General features: G+C 43.8%; 1 protein-coding gene and 1 non-coding gene across 2 annotated transcripts in view; one reads left to right on the forward strand and one right to left on the reverse strand.

Annotated features, from left to right (window-relative positions):
- The window catches only part of LOC126184392 (homeobox protein engrailed-1-B-like), a 378341-nt gene that overhangs the window by 174829 nt on the left and 181174 nt on the right, over positions 1-22338 (forward strand). The gene's annotated exons all lie outside the window — the stretch shown is intronic.
- On the reverse strand, positions 1822-1895 carry Trnat-ugu (transfer RNA threonine (anticodon UGU)). Its single transcript has one exon. It is a non-coding gene; the product is annotated as a tRNA-Thr (tRNA).

The following is a 22338-nucleotide window of genomic DNA, read 5'->3' on the forward strand; positions in this document are numbered from 1 at the left end:
CGATTTTACTGTACCTTGTAGTGTCTGTAGGCAGCCATCCTCATTTTTCAAATGCAACATTTTCATTCGACGCAGTCAGCCAGTTGACATATTTATCACAGAAAATTAGACTTATACACACAGGAGAGCCAACAGTTATGACGAAGCTGTCTAGTGCGCCTCGGTTAATTGTGAGTGAGTGCGTGAGTGAGAAGGGGAGAGAGTAACACGCTAATAGGCGCGTTGCCGGTGGCCGAGCATCGGGGGAGGGACAAGAGGTCGGGGCAGAAAGGGGAGCTGGCATAATTCCTCCAACTCCCACGGGACTCACTCAACCAAATTAACTTCATTGCCTTAACGGAGCCTAGCTACCACAATTACAGCAGAGACTCGGCGAAATGTAACTTCTTATTTACATCTGGTAGATAAATCATTCTGCTGGATAAACTGATGATGCAAAGCAGCGCTTTACGACCCGTTGCCTCAGTTGACGTTAAATTTTTTGGGCATATGATCTTAGTCCATGAAACCTTTTTGCTCCAAACTTCTCGTCCAGAGCTACGTTGTATATCGTCAGAGGTGCTCCTAGTTGTGTTGAGTCTTGCCGACCGACGGGTCGGACGTAAGAGAGTGGCATAAATGCCGTGAATAGGGGACGTGATCGACAACGATTCATCAGAAACTCAAACTAATGATGGACGGCAAAACCAGAGGTTTTTCGTCATTCGCGTTTATTTGGAACCTTCCTCTGAATCTTCTGTCTAATTGAAAAGAAACATTAGGGTTTAACACCCGGTCGACGAGAAGATCGTTAGAGAGGGAACATTAACTCGGGTAGGGGGAGGTTAGGAAAGAAAAACGGGCGCGCCCTTTCCAAGGAGCCATCCTAACCCTAAGCGATTTCAAGAAATAAAGGAAAACATAAATCTGGATGGAAAAACGAGGATTTCAACCGCTTTCCTTCTTAATACGAGTTCACTGTCTTACCACTCCACCACGATCGCTTAGACAGTGTGAAGTTATCATTAGCGACAGCATAAGAGTACGTATACAAAGTAACGTGGAATGTTAGGCCTTGCTCACTCTTAGGACGTAAAGCCAGCCAGAAGTTGGAAACAGTGTGAAACAAGACTCATCCTACCAACTGATTTCCTTCCACTGCTTCGTATTCCATGTTGTATAGCTTCGGCAACAGGTTTTCCTGATGAGTGGTTTGTATTTGCAGCTCTCCCTGCAATTCCTTGCATCTGGAGCTTCCTTCGCGTTGCTTTGGTGCTGACAGTTCTGCAGTGACAGTTGCAGTGACATTTGCAGTCGTCGTCCTCTTATTTTTCGTCATAGTCGTCTTCAATGACTGTCTGTTCCTGCCGCTTGACACACAACTTCGTCCGAGTTGTGACTTAGCGAACGACGATTTTCCTCTTTCTGTGTATGATATATAAATCTTCGATACGATGCCTGTTGAAACCCTTCCTCTACCATGTTTACGGAAGCATGCACCATAAGAGCACTAAAAATTTGCCTTCGTTCGAGTGCACTTATCTCCGACATAATGTACTCACAACTACACAGAAGCTTAGGAGCCAGTGAACTATTTACCTGCACGACATTTCTGCCATGAGTAGTAGTCCCACCATATAATAGGATACCCTCTGTGGAATTTCAGCATTAGGAGATATACCGCTACATACTGGGGAGAATATTTATTGGGCTTGTGGAATTGCGGTATATTGGACAGATATGGATCATTCGCAGCGTGAAATACGAGTAATTACAATGAAATGAACACCCTTAGCTGCTTACAGGCGTTGACATACGTCAACGGGGACAGATGAAAATGTGTGCCCCGACCGGGACTCGAACCCGGGATCTCCTGCTTACATGGCAGGTGCTCTATCCATCTGAGCCACCGAGGACAGAGAGGATAGCGCGACTGCAGGGATTTATCTCTGGCACGCCTCCCGCGAAACCCCCATTCTCAACGTATTGTCCCGCACTACATTCGTAGTGCCCTCGCCCATTATACTCATTACTCGCGGCGATTTGCCGATTCCCGTAAGAGTTCGGGCACTGTTTGTGCATTCGCACAGAAGAAGAAGATGGTCAAGTGGCCGGTGAGCCTTAACTATATATATACTAGGATTGTACCTGTTCTTTCGGAACAGCCATGCTGTTCTTTCGGAACAGATACCATCTTAGTATATATATATATATATATATATATATATATATATATATATATATATATATATATATATATATATATATATATATATATAGTTAAGACTCACCGGCTGTCCTCTGTGGCTCAGACGGATAGAGCGTCTACCATCTAAGCAGGAGATCCCGGGTTCGAGTCCCGGTCGGGACACACATTTTCATATATAGTTAAGACTCACCGGCTGTCCTCTGTGGCTCAGACGGATAGAGCGTCTACCATCTAAGCAGGAGATCCCGGGTTCGAGTCCCGGTCGGGACACACATTTTCATCTGTCCCCGTTGACGTATGTCAACGCCTGTAAGCAGCTAAGGGTGTTCGTTTCATTGTAATTTCATTCTAACGAGCTGCATGGTCAGACAGAACAGATACCATCTTAGTATAAATACGAGTAAGTCACATAGTTACATCGGGGGGTCGTAAAGTATAATCATCGTTTGAGGACTAGCTTTTTAACTATTTGAGTGGGGCGAGAGGGGGGGGGGGGGTGCAAGAAGAATATCATGGCAAGACAGTTGTTCAGTTCGTGAAACGACTCGAAGATGTCTTCCGAAGTTTTTTTTTATCGTGATATTGACTTTTTTTCCCTTCTTATGGACGCCAATATTCTCCCGAATAGTGTACATTCGTAGCGAAAACTGTTTGGGGAATCATCACTGTAGTAACCTGTAGTGATCGATTTAAGGAAATCACGGAATATCCTTAATCAGAATAGCCGGACGTGACTCTTCGTGAACAGGAGTTGTGTCTTAACTACTGAAATATGTGGCACAATAAAACTAATCGGGAAATCGTGCACTGTCATTACATTAAGTGCTGCGTTTTCTTAAAAAAGCTATACTAAACTAATACTGGGATTTAAATACGAATATTCGTACCATCCGAGTTTCCATCCGTATATTTCTACTTGTTTGTGCACTGGCGTGATGAAAAAGTAATTTTACAGAATAAAAAGTTACAGAGCGACGCGTTACTTAATTTAGTCAGTACCTCTCTTAGATAGGATCTTCTCTTACTTGCACTCCTCATTGAGAAGTACTGCGCTCTTGAATGTTTTGATGGATGGAACGAGTAGACGTTGCGGAAGCGTTCGTTCCGGTGGAAGCTTTTGCCAGGGTAGAGCAAGCGGACAAAATCGTCAATTTCGCGGCAGCGCAGCGGGCGCGAGCAAGGGAAAAAGCGCGAGTCCGAGAAGTGGCATTTTGGAAAGGAGGGGGGAGTACAGCAACAGGCACCGCCGTAGCGTGACCGCGTGAAAATGGCGGCAACGCGTACTCGTAAATCAAGCCTCTGCTACCAGCGCGCCACCGGAGTACAGTCCCATCAAGCTTTCTGACAAGTCGTCCACAGCCTGTAGCATATACAATAAATTTAGCCCGCCCCTTTCTTTTTTTAATTTCGTTCCGCGGCCGAGTAGTAATGCCGTAGCCTTCATACCGCTGCTGTGCGCTTTTGTCTATGACGTATTGGTACTACGTTTAACCGTAATTACAAGTAATGGTACAGCTGTAAAACACAGCCAGCTATTTTCGAGTAGCCAGGCTCGAATCCTGTTTCGCCTGTGCTGGCGACATGTTCCGTGATTCTCCTTAGCCCGCCCAGGTGAATATAAGAATGGTTACTTGAATAAGACGGCTGCAGAGACTTTCGCCTCCCCTCGTCAAAGCTGGAAGGTCTATAATATTCTCATTGTCCCCTCTATCCGTTTACCCGGTTTTGGTTACCGAGTGAAGTGGAACAGTGGTTAGCACACTGGACTCGCATTCAGGAGGACGACGATTCAAATCCTCGTCCGGCCTTCCAGGTTCAGCTTTTTCGTGATTTCCATAAATCGCAAATATCGGGATGGTTCCTCTGAAAGGGCACGGGTGATTTCCTTCCCCATCGTTGAAACAATCCGAGCTAGCGCTCCGTATCTTATGACTTCGATGTCGACGGGACTTACCATCCTTCCTTCTGTCAGTTTAGTCGTCGGACGGAAAATTGCTGTTTCATTGTCGAGCCTATTTGTTTCCGTGCAGGGGTAACTTCCTGCCACACTGATGTGACACAAGTCATGGAATATCTTCCAGTCGTGTCGGAACTCTTTTGCCCGGCGTAGTGCAGCAGTTCGACGTGGCATGGAATCAACAAGTCGTTGGAAGTCTCCGCAGAAAAACTGAGCCATACTGCCTCTGCTGCCGTCCATAACTGCGAAAGTGTTACCGGTGCACGATTTTGTGCACCAACTGACTTCTCGATTATGTCCCATTAATGTTCGATTCATGTCGGGTGATCTGGATGGCCAGATCATTCGCTCGAATTGTCCAGAATGTTCTTCTAACCAGTCGCGAACAATTGTGGCGCGGTGATATGGCGCATTGTCATCCATAATAATTTCATCTTTGTTTGCTGCAGATGGTTTCAAAGCTGCCGAACGTAAACATTTACAGTCAATGATCGGTTCAATTTGACCAGAGGACCCATTTCGTTCTATGTAAACACAGCCCATTCTATTATGGAGCCACCACCAGCTTGCACAGTCCCTTGTTGAGAACTAGGGCCCTTGGCCTTGTAGGATCTGCGCCACACTGGAACCTACCATCAGCTCTTACCAGCTGCAATCATGGCTCATCTGATTAGGCCACGGTTGTCCAGTCGTCTAGGATCCAACCGAAAAGGTCACGAGCCCAGGAGAGGCGATGCTGGTGATGTCGTGCTCTGAGCAAAGGCACCCACGTCGGTCGTCTGCTGCCATACCCCATTAACGTCAAATTTCGCCGCACAGTCCTAACGGATACGTTCGTCGTATGACGGTGCCCATCGGGTGTTCTTCCTGCTAATGACTAATCTCCATATGTTCCCGCTGGTTATTACTTTGTGTTAACGCAAGCGCATGACATGTTTCCAGACTTCTAGAAAGCCTTCATTATACAGGGCGGGGCAAATGATACTTGCCGGGAGAACAGAGTTCCAGGGTACAAAGAAACGCAGCAGAGGGGAGTACTAACGTAACTACAGTAGATGCTGAAAGTGACGACCATTCATTTCTTGGCTCTTTTGGGCCATGATCAGCAAGTTGCTGAAGGCAGATCGAAGCCGGACAGCTGTAATTGCTGCATTCTCTTCCGAAATGTTCTGCTGCAGTTCTTGAAGAATATGAGAGTTGTTGCGATGTACCTTGGACTTGAGGGCTTCCCACACGAAGTAATCGGACTCTGACAGATGAGGTGACTTGGGTGGCCAGCTAGGCCCGGGACCAGACTGATCTCTGGTAACAACTCTCTCAAGCTTGAAGATTGTGTAAATGTGCTCCAAGGGACTGATGTGGATCACGTGATGGGGGTCCACGTGGTGTGTGCGTCACGGGGTGTGGCTGTATGCGTACGTTCCCGTCTAATAGTATCCACTCTTTCGGGCCACTTTTTTTTCCCCACCCTGTAGTTACCAACTGCCTCCTTCTGAACGTCATAGGTAAATAGGTGTAGAGAACAGATATAACTCGACTGAAGCATTAGCGAACGGAATATAATACGTCGTCGTTAGTGCGAAGACCTCTTTAGAGTCAAAAATAGCCTCCAGTATACCTCAAGGAAGTGTGATAGTACCATTACTATCCACAAGATAAACTTATCAAAAAAAAATTTGCAACATTTGTGTACCTACAAACGTGTGCGGGCTTAGGTTATAGGGTGGCTGGCAGTGAAAGAATAAGTTTATGAAACTTTTGAAAAATAGCTTTACTGTGAAAGAAAAATCTGATGATGCGTAACATTCGTTATTGTGCTGCTGCACACCATGATTGTAACATAATTGGATCTTCATTGAAATGCTTTCCACATAGAGGTCAAGACGTTGCTGTTCGAGTCGTCCTCTCTCCCTCTGTCTCTCTTTTATTGCGGCGATTCCCCTGAAGTCATTCGCTGTGTGTGTGTGTGTGTGTGTGTGTGTGTGTGTGTGTGTGAGTATGAAGAAAACAAAAAAGGAAAGAAAGAGGGTAACTGAGACAATACACTTCAAGTTTCAGACGGTCCCAAGCATCTACCTATCCACCGAAGGTGTGTACGTGTACAAAGCTACACTGACATGCGACCATATCTTCTAGGTGCTTCACTCTTTTTCTCAGGTAGAGTACATCTTAAATTATTATGGTCCACAGTAGCGGTCGAATGTTTGAATGACATCACTGTGGTGCACATCAGTTCTGTGGGCAACTTCCCTTGCTGGCAGCCCTTGTTGCCATAAAGTGATATTGCACGCAGGGACCCAGATGGAAATGACTCTTCGGGGCGTGTTGACAGAGTGAACAGAGTACCAAGCGACAGATTACCGTTCAAAATTGGAGAAAGAGGGCGCTACACCGAGAAACCAGGTTTACTTTTTACTCCATTACATAGGTGGCTGCACCAGCGAAAGTCTATGGTCAAAACAATATTGAGAAGTGGGATCCCGATTAAATCTACATCTACATCTACCTTTACATACATACACCACAAGCCACCGTACGGCGCATGGCGTACGGTACATTGTACCACTACTAGTCATTTCCTTTCCTGTTCCACTCTCAAATAGAGGAGGGAAAGACGATTCTGTATAGGCCTCCGCACGAACCATAATTTCTCTTACCTTAAGTTCGTGTCCCGTACGTTTGCGGCAGTAGGGTCGTTCTACACTCAGGTCCAAATTTTCTCAATAGCATTCCTCAAAAAGAACGTCGCCATCCCTCCAGAGATTGCCATTTGAGTTCCCGAAGCATCTCCGTAATAATTTGCTGTTGATCGAAACTATAGGTAACAAACCTAGCAGTCCGCGTCTTAATTGCTTGGATGTCTTCTTTTGATCTGATCTGGTGAGGATCTCAAACATTCGAACAGTACTTAAGAATTTGTCGCACAATTGCACTATGTACGGTATTCTTTATAGATGAACCACAGTTTCCTAAAACTCTTCCAATAAACCGAATTCGACCATTCGCCGCTCCCACCACAGTCCTTACGCGTTCGTTCCATTTCCTCTTGCTTTGCAGCGTTACGCCTAGATATTTAATCGAGCGCACTATGTCAAGTAGCACATTGCTAAAGCTGTATTGCCGGCCGTTGGTGGCCGAGCGTTCCTAGGCGCTTCAGTCTGGAACCGCGCAACCGCTGCGGTCGCAGGTTCGAATCCTGCCTCGGGCATGAATGTGTGTGATGTCCTTAGGTTAGTTAGGTTTAAGTAGTTCTAAGTTGTATGGGACTGATGACCTCAGATGTTAAGTCCCATAGTGCTCAGAGCCATTTGAACCATTTTTTGCTGTATTCGAACATCACGGAATTGGTTTTCCTATTCAGATGAATTAACTCAATTCTTCTGCATTTAGAGCTGGATGCGATTCACCACACCAACTAGAAATTTGGTCTAAGTCGTCTTGTATCCTTACTCAACGACGACACCTTCCTGTATCCCGCAGCATCATCAGCAAACAACCACAGATTGCTGCTCACCCTGCCCGTCTGATGATTAGCCACTACTATGCAAATTATGAGGTCGTCGAGTAAACTCTACAGAGATATGTAGAATGGGGGGGGGGGGGGGGTGGAGGAAAAGGACATTGACAGAACGTGGGTGAGGAGGAAATGGATAATGAAAGGGAAGAGGAGGAGACGGATAGAGACATGGGGAGGAGAAAGAGATGGATAGAGAGAGGAGATGGTCAGAGTGAGGCGGGACAAAGAGATGGACTTAGAGTGGGTCAGAAGGAAATAGAGGAGGAAGAAGCGGATGGAATTAGAGAACGGAGGAGAAGGTGGACAGAGGAAAATGGAGCAGATGAACAGAGGTGGGAGGAGCGGATGGAATGAGAAAGGAAAGAGGAGGAGATGAACAGAGAGAGGGGAGAGAAGGAGATGAAGAGAGAAAGGAAAGAGGAGGAGATAGAAAGAGGGGTTAGGAGGGGAGGATTAGAGTGTGATAAAGGAGGAGATGGAAAGAGGGAAGGTGAAGGAGGAAATGGACTAATGGAAGATTAGAATAAATACATTTACGGGCAAAGCTGGATACCCAGTTAGAACAATAAACGCAACTGACTGGAATCAGAGAAGTAAGAGTGGAGCCTTTATCCACCATAACAAAAATCTAGAAATGCCTTGCATGATAGATAGAATTTTCGGCCACGAACGTGAGAGTGGCGTAATGAAGTGCACGCTTACCGGGAGGCAGCCCCCGGCTGGGCTCGAAGAGCAGCCGCCGGGCCGCCAGATGACGGATGCGCCGCCGAGCCTCACATTGTATTCAAATACAGCTCATTCTGGGTAGCGCCCCGCTGGCGGAGGCCTTCCAAAACACGCAGCCGCAGCTACGCTGCCAGCAAATCGTCTCAGGCGCCAAAGGCATCCAGAGTAAAACTATACTCAATGTTAGGCATAACATTAACAGTTGATCTTCCCCACTTACAGATTATCACCATCCCTATATAGTGCTTATTTTTGTGAGATTAATCGACAAGGGTGCATGAAATTGTATTCTGGTAACCTGTTTTTGTATTACTTGGTAATATTTTATGTTTTGAGCCTGTTGGGAAAAGTTTTGCACCGCTGTTTTTAACGAACCTTCATGACATGTCGACTGTTACTTGACGCGAGTTATTTTACCTGCCTTTAGCGTCACTTTCCTCTTACGTAGAGCTTGTGGATACTGCATAACACCAGTGCTTGAGAGTAATAATACACACCTAAAGCCAGAAAGGATTGTGAAGATCTATTAACATACAAATTCAGCGGTACCAGACATTTAAGAAATACTTAATGTACGTTTCTTCATTGTCAACGTGTTGAGGATATCGTAAAAAAATGGTTCAAATGGCTCTGAGCACTATGGGACTTAACATCTATGGTCATCAGTCCCATAGAACTTAGAACTACTTAAACCTAGCTAACCTAAGGACATCACACAACACCCAGCCATCACGGAGGATATCGCAATGAAGGAATAATACTTTATGGCTCTGAGCGCTATGGGACTTAACATCTATGGTCATCAGTCCCCTAGAACTTAGAACTACTTAAACCTAACTAACCTAAGGACATCACACACATCCATGCCCGAGGCAGGACTCGAACCTGCGACCGTAGCAGTCGCGCGGTTCCGTAATACTTTATGAATTGATACTTTATGAATTTATATAATAACCGCAATTTTTGTGGCTGTTGAACAGTGCATAACTAGTGTCGAGTGTGGGTAACGGTTCATCTTTAAATGTTCGGAATACGAGTTTTTACGCATTTATAGCCTCGAGTTCGTGCTTATAGCCATAAACTGCGTGAAAATAGAACTACAGTTTGTATTATCAAAAGCTAAATACGTTGATCAAAGCTATTGTTTCCTTCAGCATTACTCAATATAGTGAAATACCCCGGAGAGATTTTGAAAGTAAAAGTCAAGGTATAAATTTAGCTTCTTAGCGATGCCCAGTCTCTATTTCGGTCGTATTCTTGACTGAATCCTTTTCAGCTTGTTCAGCAAGCCGCGCAAGTACAACCGCACGTTATACTCGAGTCTGACACTGATCTGCATCGCGATTTGCATAGGAAAAACAGCTTCTGGTGTACAGGGGAAACAGCGAGAGGCACTGGAGACAGAATAACTCGTGTGGTTCTTTAACTAATGTGTTTTCCTTAAGCTTAATTGAAGTCCGCTTTATTTATGCAGTACTACGTCATTTTCCGCAGCTACGTATACAAAGGGACGTTAATTGGTGTAATGTTAGCCGCTCCTAACACAGGCTATTAGCTTAAGGATACACCCATTCCTCTCGGTTTAGAACATCGCCTGTGCAACGGTCCGAGAGTTTAGCTAGTTTTCAGCACTTTTCTAAGGGAGTACAGGATTTTGCCAGCATTTTTGTGGATACGCAAACGCGTTCATGTGGAACCGATTCAAGCTGGAAAAAAATTAGTTACAATTTTGGCCATCAGCTGCAAATCTGGTGCTGTACAGCGTGTTATCGAAGTCTCCGGTGCTCATACTGAATAAATTGTGTAAGGAGCGTTTAATAATAAAATTAACGTTATGGCTTTCTGATTTGCTTGACCTCTTCTGCTCACACCGAGTTCCTAATCCATTACCTACAGAAACATTTCTAAACGTCTTTCTTACACTGAAGAGCCAAAGAAACTGGTACACGTGCCTAATGCCGTGTAGGGACCACACGAGCACGCAGAAATGCCACAACACGACGTGGCATGGACTCGACTAATGTCTGAAGTAATGCTGGAGGGAACTGATACCGTGTATCACGCAGGGCTGTCCATAAATGCCTAAGAGTACGAGGACTCCCTCGTACTCTTCGGAACAGCACGTTGCAAGGCATCCCAGATATGCTCAATAATGTTCATGTCTGGAGTGTTTGGTGGACAGCGGAAGTGTTTAAACTCAAAAGAGTGTTCCTGGAGCCACTCTGTAGCAATTCTGGACGTTTGGGGTGTCGCATTGTACTGATGAAATTGCCCAAATCCGTCGGAATGCACAATGGACATGAATGGATGCAGATGATCAGATAGGATGCTTGCGTACGTGTCACCTGTGAAAGTCGTATATAGATATATTAGGGGTCCCGTATCATTCCAATTGCACACGCCCCACGCCATTACAGAGCCTCCACCAGCTTGAACAGTCCCCTGCTGACATGCAGGGTCCATGGATTCATGAGGTTGTCTCCATACCCGTACACGTCCATCCACTCGATATAATTTGAAACGAGACTCGTCCGACCAGGCAACATATTTCCACGCATCAACAGTCCAGTGTCTGTGTTGACAGACCCAGGCGAGGCGCAACGCTTTGTGTTGTGCAGTCATCAAGCGTACACGAGTGGGCCTTCGGGTCCGAATGCCCGTATCGATGATGTTTCGTTGAATGGTTCACACGCTGACACTTGTTGATGGCCCAGCATCGAAATCTGGAACAATTCGCGGAAGGGTTGCACTTCTGTCACGTTGAACGATTCTCTTTAGTCGCAGTTAGTCCCATTCTTGCAGGATCTTTTTCCGGCCGCAGGCATGTCGGAGATTTGATGTTTTACCGGGTTCATGATGTTCACTGTACACTCGTGAAATGGTCGTACGGGAAAATCCCCACTTCATCGCTACCTCGGAGATGCTGTGTCCCATCGCTCGTGCGCCGGCTATAACACCATGTTCAAACGCCCTTAAATCTTGATAACCTGCCATTGTGGCAGCAGTAACCCATCTAATAACTGCTCCAGTCACTTGTTGTCTTACATAGGCTTTGCCGACGGCAGCGCCGTATTCTGCCTGTTTATATATCTCTGTATTTGAATACGCATGCCTATACCAGTTTCTTTGGCGCTTCATTATACATTCACAGGGCCAGATTTGCACAAGGTGGTAAAAACTGGAACTACATTTATCCATTTGCAATAGGTCCCGAAATAACGCATTAGAATATCTATCACGTTTTGCTGCTCTGCGATAATTACAACCTACTATGGCCTTCTGTGAGTAGCTGCACTTTAATTATAACCATCGGGTCTATTTTGTTAATGCACTCCTTCATTATCTAGAGTGGTATCTATAAGACTCGAGAATAACTACAAATTCAGCTAAGCCTAATAAACTCATTAAAAAAACCTTGGTGTGCTAGGCACGGTGCATTTGATGGCTGTATGATCTTCCCTCACCCTACCTGTAAACCAGCTCACCCAACCAGGGAATCGCACAATTTAGCGTGGAATTTGAATTAGGATGCAACTTAAATATTTTCGCGTGCAAGGAAAAGATCAATTTGCAATTAAGAAAAGGAAACTGAAAGAAATCTGAAGTAGTACTATGATATGGTTGAGAAACAGAAGCAATTGATCTAGCAATGCCGTTTTATAGATTTAACTGCAGTATACTGCTTGGAGAACTGAACATAACTGGAGTAGGTAAAGGAAAAGAACTGACTCTCAATTTACACAAAACCAGTTTTCATGAGTAGATGTTAATAACATTGACACACAGGGTAGAATAAGAGAAGGCTGCCGATAGGGTTTATTCCTACTCTCCTTGCTCCTTTATTATGGTTATGGGGAATGCAATGGCAGCAATGTGAAGTTGAAAAAAATATATAAATCAATTTTAAAAATGTATTGATTACATTTGTCGATGATACAGGATTATCAGCAGATTAGGAAAAGCACATTAATTGACATTTAGAATTTTGACAGACACACTGGTAACAATGAACTAAGAATAAAGATAATCAACGCTAAAATAAGAGATGTAGATGAACTGGATTGGCACGCGAGAGCAAACGTTAAAATAGGAACTATAACTCTAAGGCAAGTAAATGAATTCTGCAAATTGTGTGCTACTGTAACTGAAGACAATAGATGTATAATGGATATTAACAGAATAACCGAAGTGATCGAATAGGCATTCAGAAACGGGTATGAAGGAGAGTCAGAAGAACATCGTACGTTTAAAGCTGATTCAACAAGGAATTACTAAAAGAAATTAGCATAAAAAGGATGTTGGTTACCTGATTCGTCATGACAAGTTCATAATGAACATCCTCGGGAACGAATCCTCATTAAAACGTTCTGGAAAGGAAAATCAAGAGGCAGTCTCAAAAATGCATTCAGGAATTAACTGCAGCAGCTACAACAGGTACTGAAGGCGTAGATGATTTCATCGATAACTTTTGCCTGTAAAGAAAGGTGATGCTAAGTATGAAAGTCATGTCACCGTTCGACATTTGCAGACAGTACTAGAACGTACTAGGAATCGAACATTCGAGCGGAACCACCAAGCCGCAATGTTCTTTTAAATGAGAGAAAAGTCTTCCTAATGTTACGAACTAACACACTCTATGCAGTACAGGGTAGACTGTTGTATGGAAAAGAATTTAGCTAATTCCTGTTTCGATCAGAACTATATATTTTAATGAGAGGAACAACAACGCATAAAAGAAGAAGAATTTCTCACTAACCGACATAAAATGTCTTGACTGGAAGTAAATGACAGAGAAACAAATACTTATCTTGCGCGTTTGTAGTTGAAGCAGTAGGACTGGGCGCATGGGCAGCGGCTTAGAGGTTTACCACCTGCCTTTCAGGTTGCCAGTTGCCCGACCGGGTGGTCCTGCCAGTATAAGCACTGTGAAGCTAGACGGCTAAGGCGGGAGAATTCGTTCCCGGCTACGGCGGAAGAATCCGTCGCGGCCCCCTGCGCACAGTACTCTCGTAATATCTGACAGCGTTACTAGAAAAAATATCTATCTTAAGAATAGCTTGCTGTTGTGGTCTTCGGCCTGAAGAATGGTTTTCTGCAGTTATTTTCGCTACTCTATCCTGTGCAAACCTCCTCTTATCTGCATTACTACTGCAGACTACATTCATTTTAACTTGCTGATTGTATTCGAGCCTTGGCCGCCCTCTATAATTTTTAACACTACACTTCCCTCCATTAGAAAACTGACGATTCTTTCAAGCCTCAAGGCGTGTCATACCGTGCGGGTGGCGCAGTAGTTAGCACACTCGACTCACATTCGTGAGGACGACGGCTCGAACCCACGTCCGGCGATCCTGATTTAGGTTTTGCGTGATGTCCGTAAGTCGGTTCAGTCAAATGCCGGGATGGTTACTTTGAAAGGGAACGTCCAGTTCCTTCCCCATCCTTCCGTAATCCGAGCTTGTGCTCTGTCTCTATTGACCTCGTTGTCGACGGGACGTTAAACATCGATCTCCTCCTCCTAATTCTCTTCGTGACGTACCCATGAGGCGAACTCTATTTTCAGTCAAGTTGTGCCATAAATTTTTTATTTACCCTGTTAGATTCAGTATTTCGCCGTTAGTTGCTCGATCTACCCATCTAGTCTCAGCATTCTTCCGTGACACAGCCTTTCTGAAGTTTCTGTTCGCTTCTTGAATGTACTGTTTATCGTCCACGTTTCACGTTCGTACAACGCAACACTCCAGAAAATACCTTCAGGAAATACTTCCTAACACCTAAAATTATACTCGATGATGAGTTTCTTGGTATTTCCAATCTGCCTGCATTTTGTATTTTCTCTACTTCAGTTTCTTGGTATTTCCAATCTGCATTTTGTATTTTCTCTACTTCAGCCATCGTCAGCTGTTTTGCTACCTAAGTAGCAAAACTCTTGTAGTACTTTGAATGTCCCATTTCTTCATGTAATTCACTCACCATCGCCTGATTTAATTCGACTTCATTCCATTACTCTTGTTTTACTTCTGTTGATGTTCATCTCACAGCCACTACTCAAGGTACTATTCATTGTCTTCAACTGCTCTTCTGAGTTATTTGCTGTCTCTTATACATTTGCAATGTCACTGGAAAACCTCAAAGTTTTTATTTCTTGTACCTGGATTTTAATTCCCTTTCCAGATCTCTTTCTGATTTCCTTCACAGCTTCCTCAATGCACAATTTGAATAACTTTGGGGATAGGTTACAACCCTGTCTCACTTGCTTCTCAACTACTGCTTCCCTTTCACGTCCTTCCTCTCCAGTAACTGCTATCTTATCTCTAAATAACCATTCGTTACTTTAATTTATCACTGCTATCTTCAGAATTTCTAAGAGTGTGTTCCAGTCAACATCGTCAAAATCATTTTCTACCATACAGCAGCTATAAACATAAGTGTTCCTTTCTTCACCCTATATTCTGACATTCGTTATAGGGTCAGTATTGCGTCGCGTGATCGTGCTTTTTCCAGAACACAAACTACTCTTCCCCAAGGTCGGCTTCTACCACTTTTTATATTCTTCTGTGAAAAAATCATGTCACTATTTCCTTATCCAGGAGTCTATTAATTATAATGTTTCCGAATCATCCTTCGATGCTCCTCTCACGAATAACAGACACCAAGCGGATGCCGTATTTATTCTTTAAGTAAAAAAAAAAAAAAAAATGCTTCAAATGGCTCTGAGCACTATGGGACTTAACATCTATGGTAATCAGTCCCCTAGAACTTAGAACTACTTAAACCTAACCAACCTAAGGACATCACACAAACACCCAGTTATCACGAGGCAGAGAAAATCCCTGACCCCGCCGGGAATCGAACCCGGGAACCCGGGCGCAGGAAGCGAGAACGCTACCGCACGACCACGAGCTGCGGACGGTGTCTTAGAGTCAGACCACATTGATTTTCGTAGCCGATTCCTTGCAGATCTGTATGAATTATTCCTCCTCTTTGTTAGTAAAGCTTTAAACAATAAAACATAACTGAGTAACTGTGGTTGCAAATATGAAATATTATTATTGTGTAGATTCAGTCGTGGATAAAGCAAGTTGCAAGATACTGGAAAACAGCTAATAGTATGCGAAAGTAATTGCTTGTAAAATGTTTGTCCGAGTTATGCAGGGATAAACCTCTAGTGGCCTAGATTCATGTGTGACTGGAATGACAGTGAGCAACGAATTCATTCTGATAAGTACTGTGGAAAATATCGCGGGATTGCGTGACTGATTGTAGTATTTCGCGAAACACGAGCAAAGTGAGTTGCAAGAGGCTCGAAGAAAGACTACTGTTATGTAGAGAAAACTTTCTAAGAAAGCCTTTTTAGTGAGATAAACTGCGGATCGTGAAGACCAGGTTACAATCTTCTTGTGCAAGAGGAAGAGGACCACGTAAGTAGTCATTCTTTTGATGTAACTTGGGTGCAATCCAATACTAATCTTCCCGATTGTAGGCCTACTTACAGGTGTTCTAGTCAACGTCGAAATAAAATCAGATTTTTCTTTTGGTGATGTTAAAGAAAATTCACAGTCGCTTTAATCATGTAGTGTGATTTTTAAACACGCTGGTAACTAAACTAGAAGGAAAACTATAGTCCAAGGACGCCGCAGCCACGTTTTCAGCATATTCAATTCCTGTTTCGAAAGCAAAAATTGACTTTTTTCCCTGGAAGGGCGGAGAGCGAAGGAAGCGACTTCCAGTCTTCCCCCAGCTGAGTGGTAGAAAGTGAAAGCTGTGCTCCCAGTCACGGCAGCACGTCTCTAGGGAATCCACGTCGCAATACCGCGCTCGTAATAACGCTCAGCGCGTTCCACACACCGAGCAGACAGCGGCGAGTTGCGACTGCTTGAAATACTTGCCGTGGAAACGGGCCAGCTGCTTTATTGTGTCAGTAATACCTTCAGAATGCGCACTCACGAGAATATCCTTGTTACAGTACACATTCCCGTAAATGTAGTATTGCGCACAAGTCTGAAACAATAAGAAGCTAGCTCATATTCTCAATTATGCCTCGTTTCTGTCCTAGTAAAGTGTTTCGTTTCAGTATGATCATCCCCCAACTCCTGCTAGGATTTTTTTGCTCAGACTCATTTCGATAAAAATGTCCTAACCGGGACTGCGTAAAAATCATTCACTGTCTTACTGAAATATTTCAGCCGCGAGCGTTTAATAGCATCGTCGTTTTACATAAACGTTACACTTTCTTGGTTTCAGTTTGTGTTGTGCATGGATTACGTGTCCCAAAATAATGCTTACACCAGACGCTAAATTTCGTGAATACAGATAATTGTATAAATGCAACGGAGAAGCAATAAAACACTGATTAAAGCATTCACGTAAGGACATAACCATAAACAATAAAAAAATTTCGATTGCGAAATAGGGGTTCGATGGAAAATTTCCACGCAGAATTCAAAGGAATCCTCTTCCCTGTAATTTTTAACAACACGTTGTTGACATTTTTACGTTTGTTCATTCCAGTATTTTGTTTCCTTTTCGATAATTCAGTCATGTCCTCTGAAAAAGTTATTTTCTTCTATGATTGGAATAAATAAATATATGATTTGATAAATTATGAAACTGAGGACAATCTGATAACCTAAAAATTAATGTGCAACTCATTCGTTCTATGCTGCCACAGTACTTGGTGTAAATGTGAAGCCATTAGCTGGTGTATTAACGTTAAATCGCTTCGCGATGTATAGTACTGTTGGCAGTATCTCTGACGTTAGAAGAGAACCCAGGAGATTGCAGCACATTAACAGGCAAGTTAAAATGTTTCGCAACACTCTATTTCAATTACTGTATTACTCTGAGAGTGACTGGATCGACTTCCTATAGTACGGGGTAACAGAGACCAAAATTGAAAAAAAAGGTCTGTTGTAGTTCAGGATAGGACTTCAAAAGCCATGTGCTTCATGTGCCACACAAATGACAGCACAAATTTTGGCAGACGATACCACTTCACACCAAGGAGCTTTGCCGCGCCTCTTTTGCGAGAAATAAAGCAATGAACAACTGTTTTCTGAACCACGTTCATGCGGCCGTGGTGGCCGAGAGGTTCTAGGCGCTTCAGTCTAGAACCGCGCGACTGCTACTGTAGCAGGTTCGAATCCTGCCTCTGGCATTGATGTGTGTGATGTCCTTAGGTTAGTTAGGTTTAAGTAGTTCTAAGTTCTAGGGGACTGATGGCCTCAGATGTTAAGTTCCATAGTGCTCAGAGCCATTTGAACCATTAGAACCACGTTCCACTAAGTCAATAAAATAAAGGAAACCAAATCGTATTTGTTTCGAGTTGCACGGCCGATTTCCTTCCCAATCCTTCCCTAACCCGAGCTTGCGCTCCGTCTCTAATGACATCGTTGTCGACGGGACGTTAAACACTAACCACCACCACATCACACACATCCATGCCCGAGGCAGGATTCGAACCTGCGACCATAGCGGTCACGCGGTTCGAGACTGTAGCGCCTAGAACCGCTTGGCAACCCCGGCCGGCGCTGTAATTTACAGTTATCGAAAATATTACAGGGGTTATATGTGGTTTAAGGTTCTTGCAAATACAGTTTTGCTTTCAATTAAGTTTCTTTGCTTAAGAATAGTTCCACATCTATTTCTTGCAAAACATACAATGCCGGCCCCAGCATCTTGTATATCACATTTCACATTTATCAGACACCAGTCCATGGTGCTTAAGAAAGTTTTACGATGTCTCAATTCCTCCATTTTAACAACATCCCTTGTCTTACACCCTTCGGAGGTTTGAAGGCTACATTTTTATCCGATGGGTTCAGGAACAAGCCTGCAGTGGTCAGAGGCACGGAGCACAGCTCGCCAACGGGAGTTCACGACCGTAGTCACGTACGAAGTAGCTCCGTAGTTCACCAATACAGACACAAGTGTTAGTGTGTTTGCACGGAGGCCGGCGAAACCGCTTCCAGCGGCGGTCCTGGTTTTGTACGCCGTACCAAATGGAGTCACGCCGTCTGACCGGGACGAAGCGGCACGGAGAGCTGCCTCCTGAGTCAGCACGTACTGTGGGTAAACGCTGGAGCACTCGTTTCAGATGTCGGCACTGGCTCTCGGGACCACAGCGAAACACCTGCCCAGGCCGTATGGCGTTTACCCCTAAAGTTGTCTGGGGAGCACTCAAGTCTCTCGTATGAGGAAGTGGCTGATTTTTCTAGACTTGTTTCCGAGGTGGTACGTGGAGCTGCCGGTGCCAACACAATTGATTATCGACGGACTAATTCACTGCCTATATACAGAAGAATTCCTAACTACAGGCCGGGACGAATTAAAGCGCTAGTGCAGCTGTGTCACTACTACAGAGAGGTGTCAGATTCACGGAGATCAGAAGGATACGCTATACATAGCACCTGACGGCGAACTATATACTTCATGCACTAAGACACAATTCCTGAGGAATCAGAAATGATTGATTACTTTTAGTCTACCCTGTCTTAGAGTTTCAAGGACATAATCGACAAAGGCCACATATAAACAGTGTATGACAATTACTATTACAAACTTTAGAAATGAATTCTTCACAGTCCGCAACTCGTGGTCGTGCGGTAGCGTTCTCGCTTCCCACGCCCGGGTTCGATTCCCGGCGGGGTTAGGGATTTTCTCTGCCTCGTGATGACTGGGTGTTGTGTGATGTCCTTAGGTTAGTTAGGTTTAAGTGGTTCTAAGTTCTAGGGGACTGATGACCATAGATGTTAAGTCCCATAGTGCTCAGAGCCATTTGAACCATTTGAATTCTTCACACCAAAACAACAAAAATTTCATGTTATCAAATATCCGAAAATTCTTCATTTCTGACTCGCTAACCAAAGTTTATTTTTAGTTCGTTTCATGGTAAAAGCTAACTACCGAATATAAGAATATACAGCCTACAGTTGCAGGTTAACTTTATCGTTTACCTAGGTTTCAACATTAGTAATAACGTCTTATTCAGAACCTGCAAAAAGTTAATATTATAATGTGCTAGTAAATTATATTAGATATGGTCATCCTACAGGACGCAACGTGTAGTACTTACATAAAATATTATGTAAATGTTTGCCTAAGACAAGCCATGTCCTAAGTCAACTTTATAAAATTTGGTGCATAACCATAAGGTTTTGTCACTTCTGTTAAACGAGCTGTAGCAAATTCACGGGCTTAAAGTGAATTTGCTACAGCTTGTTTAATAGAAGTGACAAAACCTTATGGTTATGCATCAAGTTTTATAAAGGTGACTGGAGGACATTGTAAAATGTTTTTGAATTTAAAAAGAAAAAGGCAGAACTGCCATCAACCAGAAGGTTGATTTGAGCACTACTAACCTATTGGAGGTGTTACACTGTTCCTCCGACTTTTGAACTGACTTGTCCACCTATTTATCGAGGGAGCTACAGTTAACGTGGACTCCAAACTACGAGGCGACTTGGAGGTGAAGTCGACATCAACAGTTCAAAAACGCAGAATATTCGAGGATATATTTATAGTTGATTCGATGTGGGGTTCGGGCCATAATGTTGGTAAAAAATATTCCTGATATACTCAGAACGGCTATGGACGATTCAGATAATACTTGAGTGTGACATAGCTGAGTCTTCTGGTGTTTATGCTAATTGCTGGAACTGAATATCCGTTTCACTAATCCGTGGAGGAACTGATGGACATTGCTTAGTGTTTGAACTGCCTTCTTCAATGATGGCCGACAATACTGGCACAATCTATGAGTTTTCTGACTGACCTGGATACATTATCGTCATGAAAATCATCATCTTATTCTTATTCTTCTTCATTTGAAGTTATAGGAATGTGTTTGCTACGGTTCTTCCGCTGGCTTGAAGTTTAGGTCTAAGCCTATCAGTATATTTGGGTCTGTGCGATGACTTACTTCACTGCCTGTGATATCTCTTTCATGATGCTTGATTGTGGGTTTCGTGTTGTTGCGAACTCTTACTTTATTTGAATGTAGTATCATTGCAATAACTATCATTTTGCGAAATTTAATCTTAGTTTCTTTTTGTATTTCGTTATTTAAGGAAATCTTTTCCTACTTTTGTATCTTTTTAAGATGGTTATTATATTCGTTTCGAATGTATTACCGAACTTTAAAAGCGATTTATTTATGTTTTCACGAATGTTAAGAGATGTCCCACAACAAATAATTTTACTGATAAACTTATTCTAGTGTGTATTAAATACAAAATAGTTTTCCTGTTTGGGGTCCTTTCCACTGAAAGCCACGTGCATATAAGAATTACAGTGGTATAAAAAAGCTGTCTTATGCCTTTTTCCCGTTACTTACAGAAAGATGCATTGAAATCTAAATCAGTGTCTACGTGACCAAACCTACTGCAATATGACGTTATTTCATCTGGAAATTAAGTTGGAGAATGGTTTCCGTACTTAAGTCTGTGCCATTTGAAAGAAGTATAAGTGCAATACATGATGGAACTGCACTCGTGAGTTAATCCACTTTATTTTGGTATTAGGTTATGATATGGAAACAGTACTTCATCAGTAATGGGGAATTAAGTATAATCAGGTACGCATGAAGTGTTAGATTTCTGACTTTACCAGACATCAAAGATGACAGATCATCGCATTAGAAGCAGAATGATTAATACAGTGAATCCTGATCATCCGTAGAGGATTGCTTCTGAGAGCACGTTTCCTTTACAAACACAATCTAAATAATAATAATAATAAAAATTTAATTTTACACGCGCAACTGGAATTATCACCTGCACGCATTATGAGTTCGGGTATCGTACTTGCAGAGGACATGAGAGCGAGGCATTTTTTTCTCCGACGGGGGCAGCTATGTTGCAAAAAGGCCGGCGTCGGCCTGTAGCGAGGTGGGTGGGATGGCCGCGGGCAGGTATAAGTGCCAGCTATTAAACCGGCGCGGCTACAAAAACACGCGTCCCGCGCCGCGCGCCCACCGCCGCTATGACAAATCGAGCCTAAGTGTCCTCGTTGGCTGCGGCCCGGCGCCTCCAATCGCTGCCGATTAATCCCGCAACCAGGGCGCACGCGCCGTCGCCGTGGGTCGATACCGGCTGCCACTGCGTCCACAGAGGACATCCGCTCTCTGGGAGGCGAGAAACAGTATACAGCGTGCCAGGTAAGTCCGTTTCATCGGGGCAAAGAGATACACCATTTAAGCGACAATAAAGTGCAAGATGCAGCATCTATCCGTGAAGGTCCCTTAACATGTACAGGGTTATTACAAATGATTGAAGCGATTTCACAGCACTACAATAACTTTATTATTTGAGATATTTTCAAAATGCTTTGCACACACGTACAAAAACTCAAAAAGTTTTTTTAGGCATTCACAAATGTTCGATATGTGCCCCTTTAGTGATTCGGCAGACATCAAGCCGATAATCAGGTTCCTCCCACACTCGGCGCGGCATGTCCCCATCAATGAGTCGAAAGCATTGTTGATGCGAGCTCGCAGTTCTGGCACGTTTCTTGGTAGAGGAGGTTTAAACACTGAATCTTTCACATAACCCCACAGAAAGAAATCGCATGGGGTTAAGTCGGGAGAGCGTGGAGGCCATGACATGAATTGCTGATCATGATCTCCACCACGACCGATCCATCGGTTTTCCAATCTCCTGTTTAAGAAATGCCGAACATCATGATGGAAGTGCGGTGGAGCACCATCCTGTTGAAAGATGAAGTCGGCGCTGTCGGTCTCCAGTTGTGGCATGAGCCAATTTTCCGCGGGCTACGCGTGAAACTTGCCCGCACGCGTTCAACCGTTTCTTCGCTCACTGCAGGCCGACCCATTGATTTCCCCTTACAGAGGCATCCAGAAGCTTTAAACTGCGCATACCATCGCCGAATGGAGTTAGCAGTTGGTGGATCTTTGTTGAACTTCGTCCTGAAGTGTCGTTGCACTGTGATGAC

The sequence above is a fragment of the Schistocerca cancellata genome, chromosome 4 (genome assembly GCF_023864275.1).
Source record: "Schistocerca cancellata isolate TAMUIC-IGC-003103 chromosome 4, iqSchCanc2.1, whole genome shotgun sequence".
Lineage (NCBI taxonomy): Eukaryota > Metazoa > Arthropoda > Insecta > Orthoptera > Acrididae > Schistocerca > Schistocerca cancellata.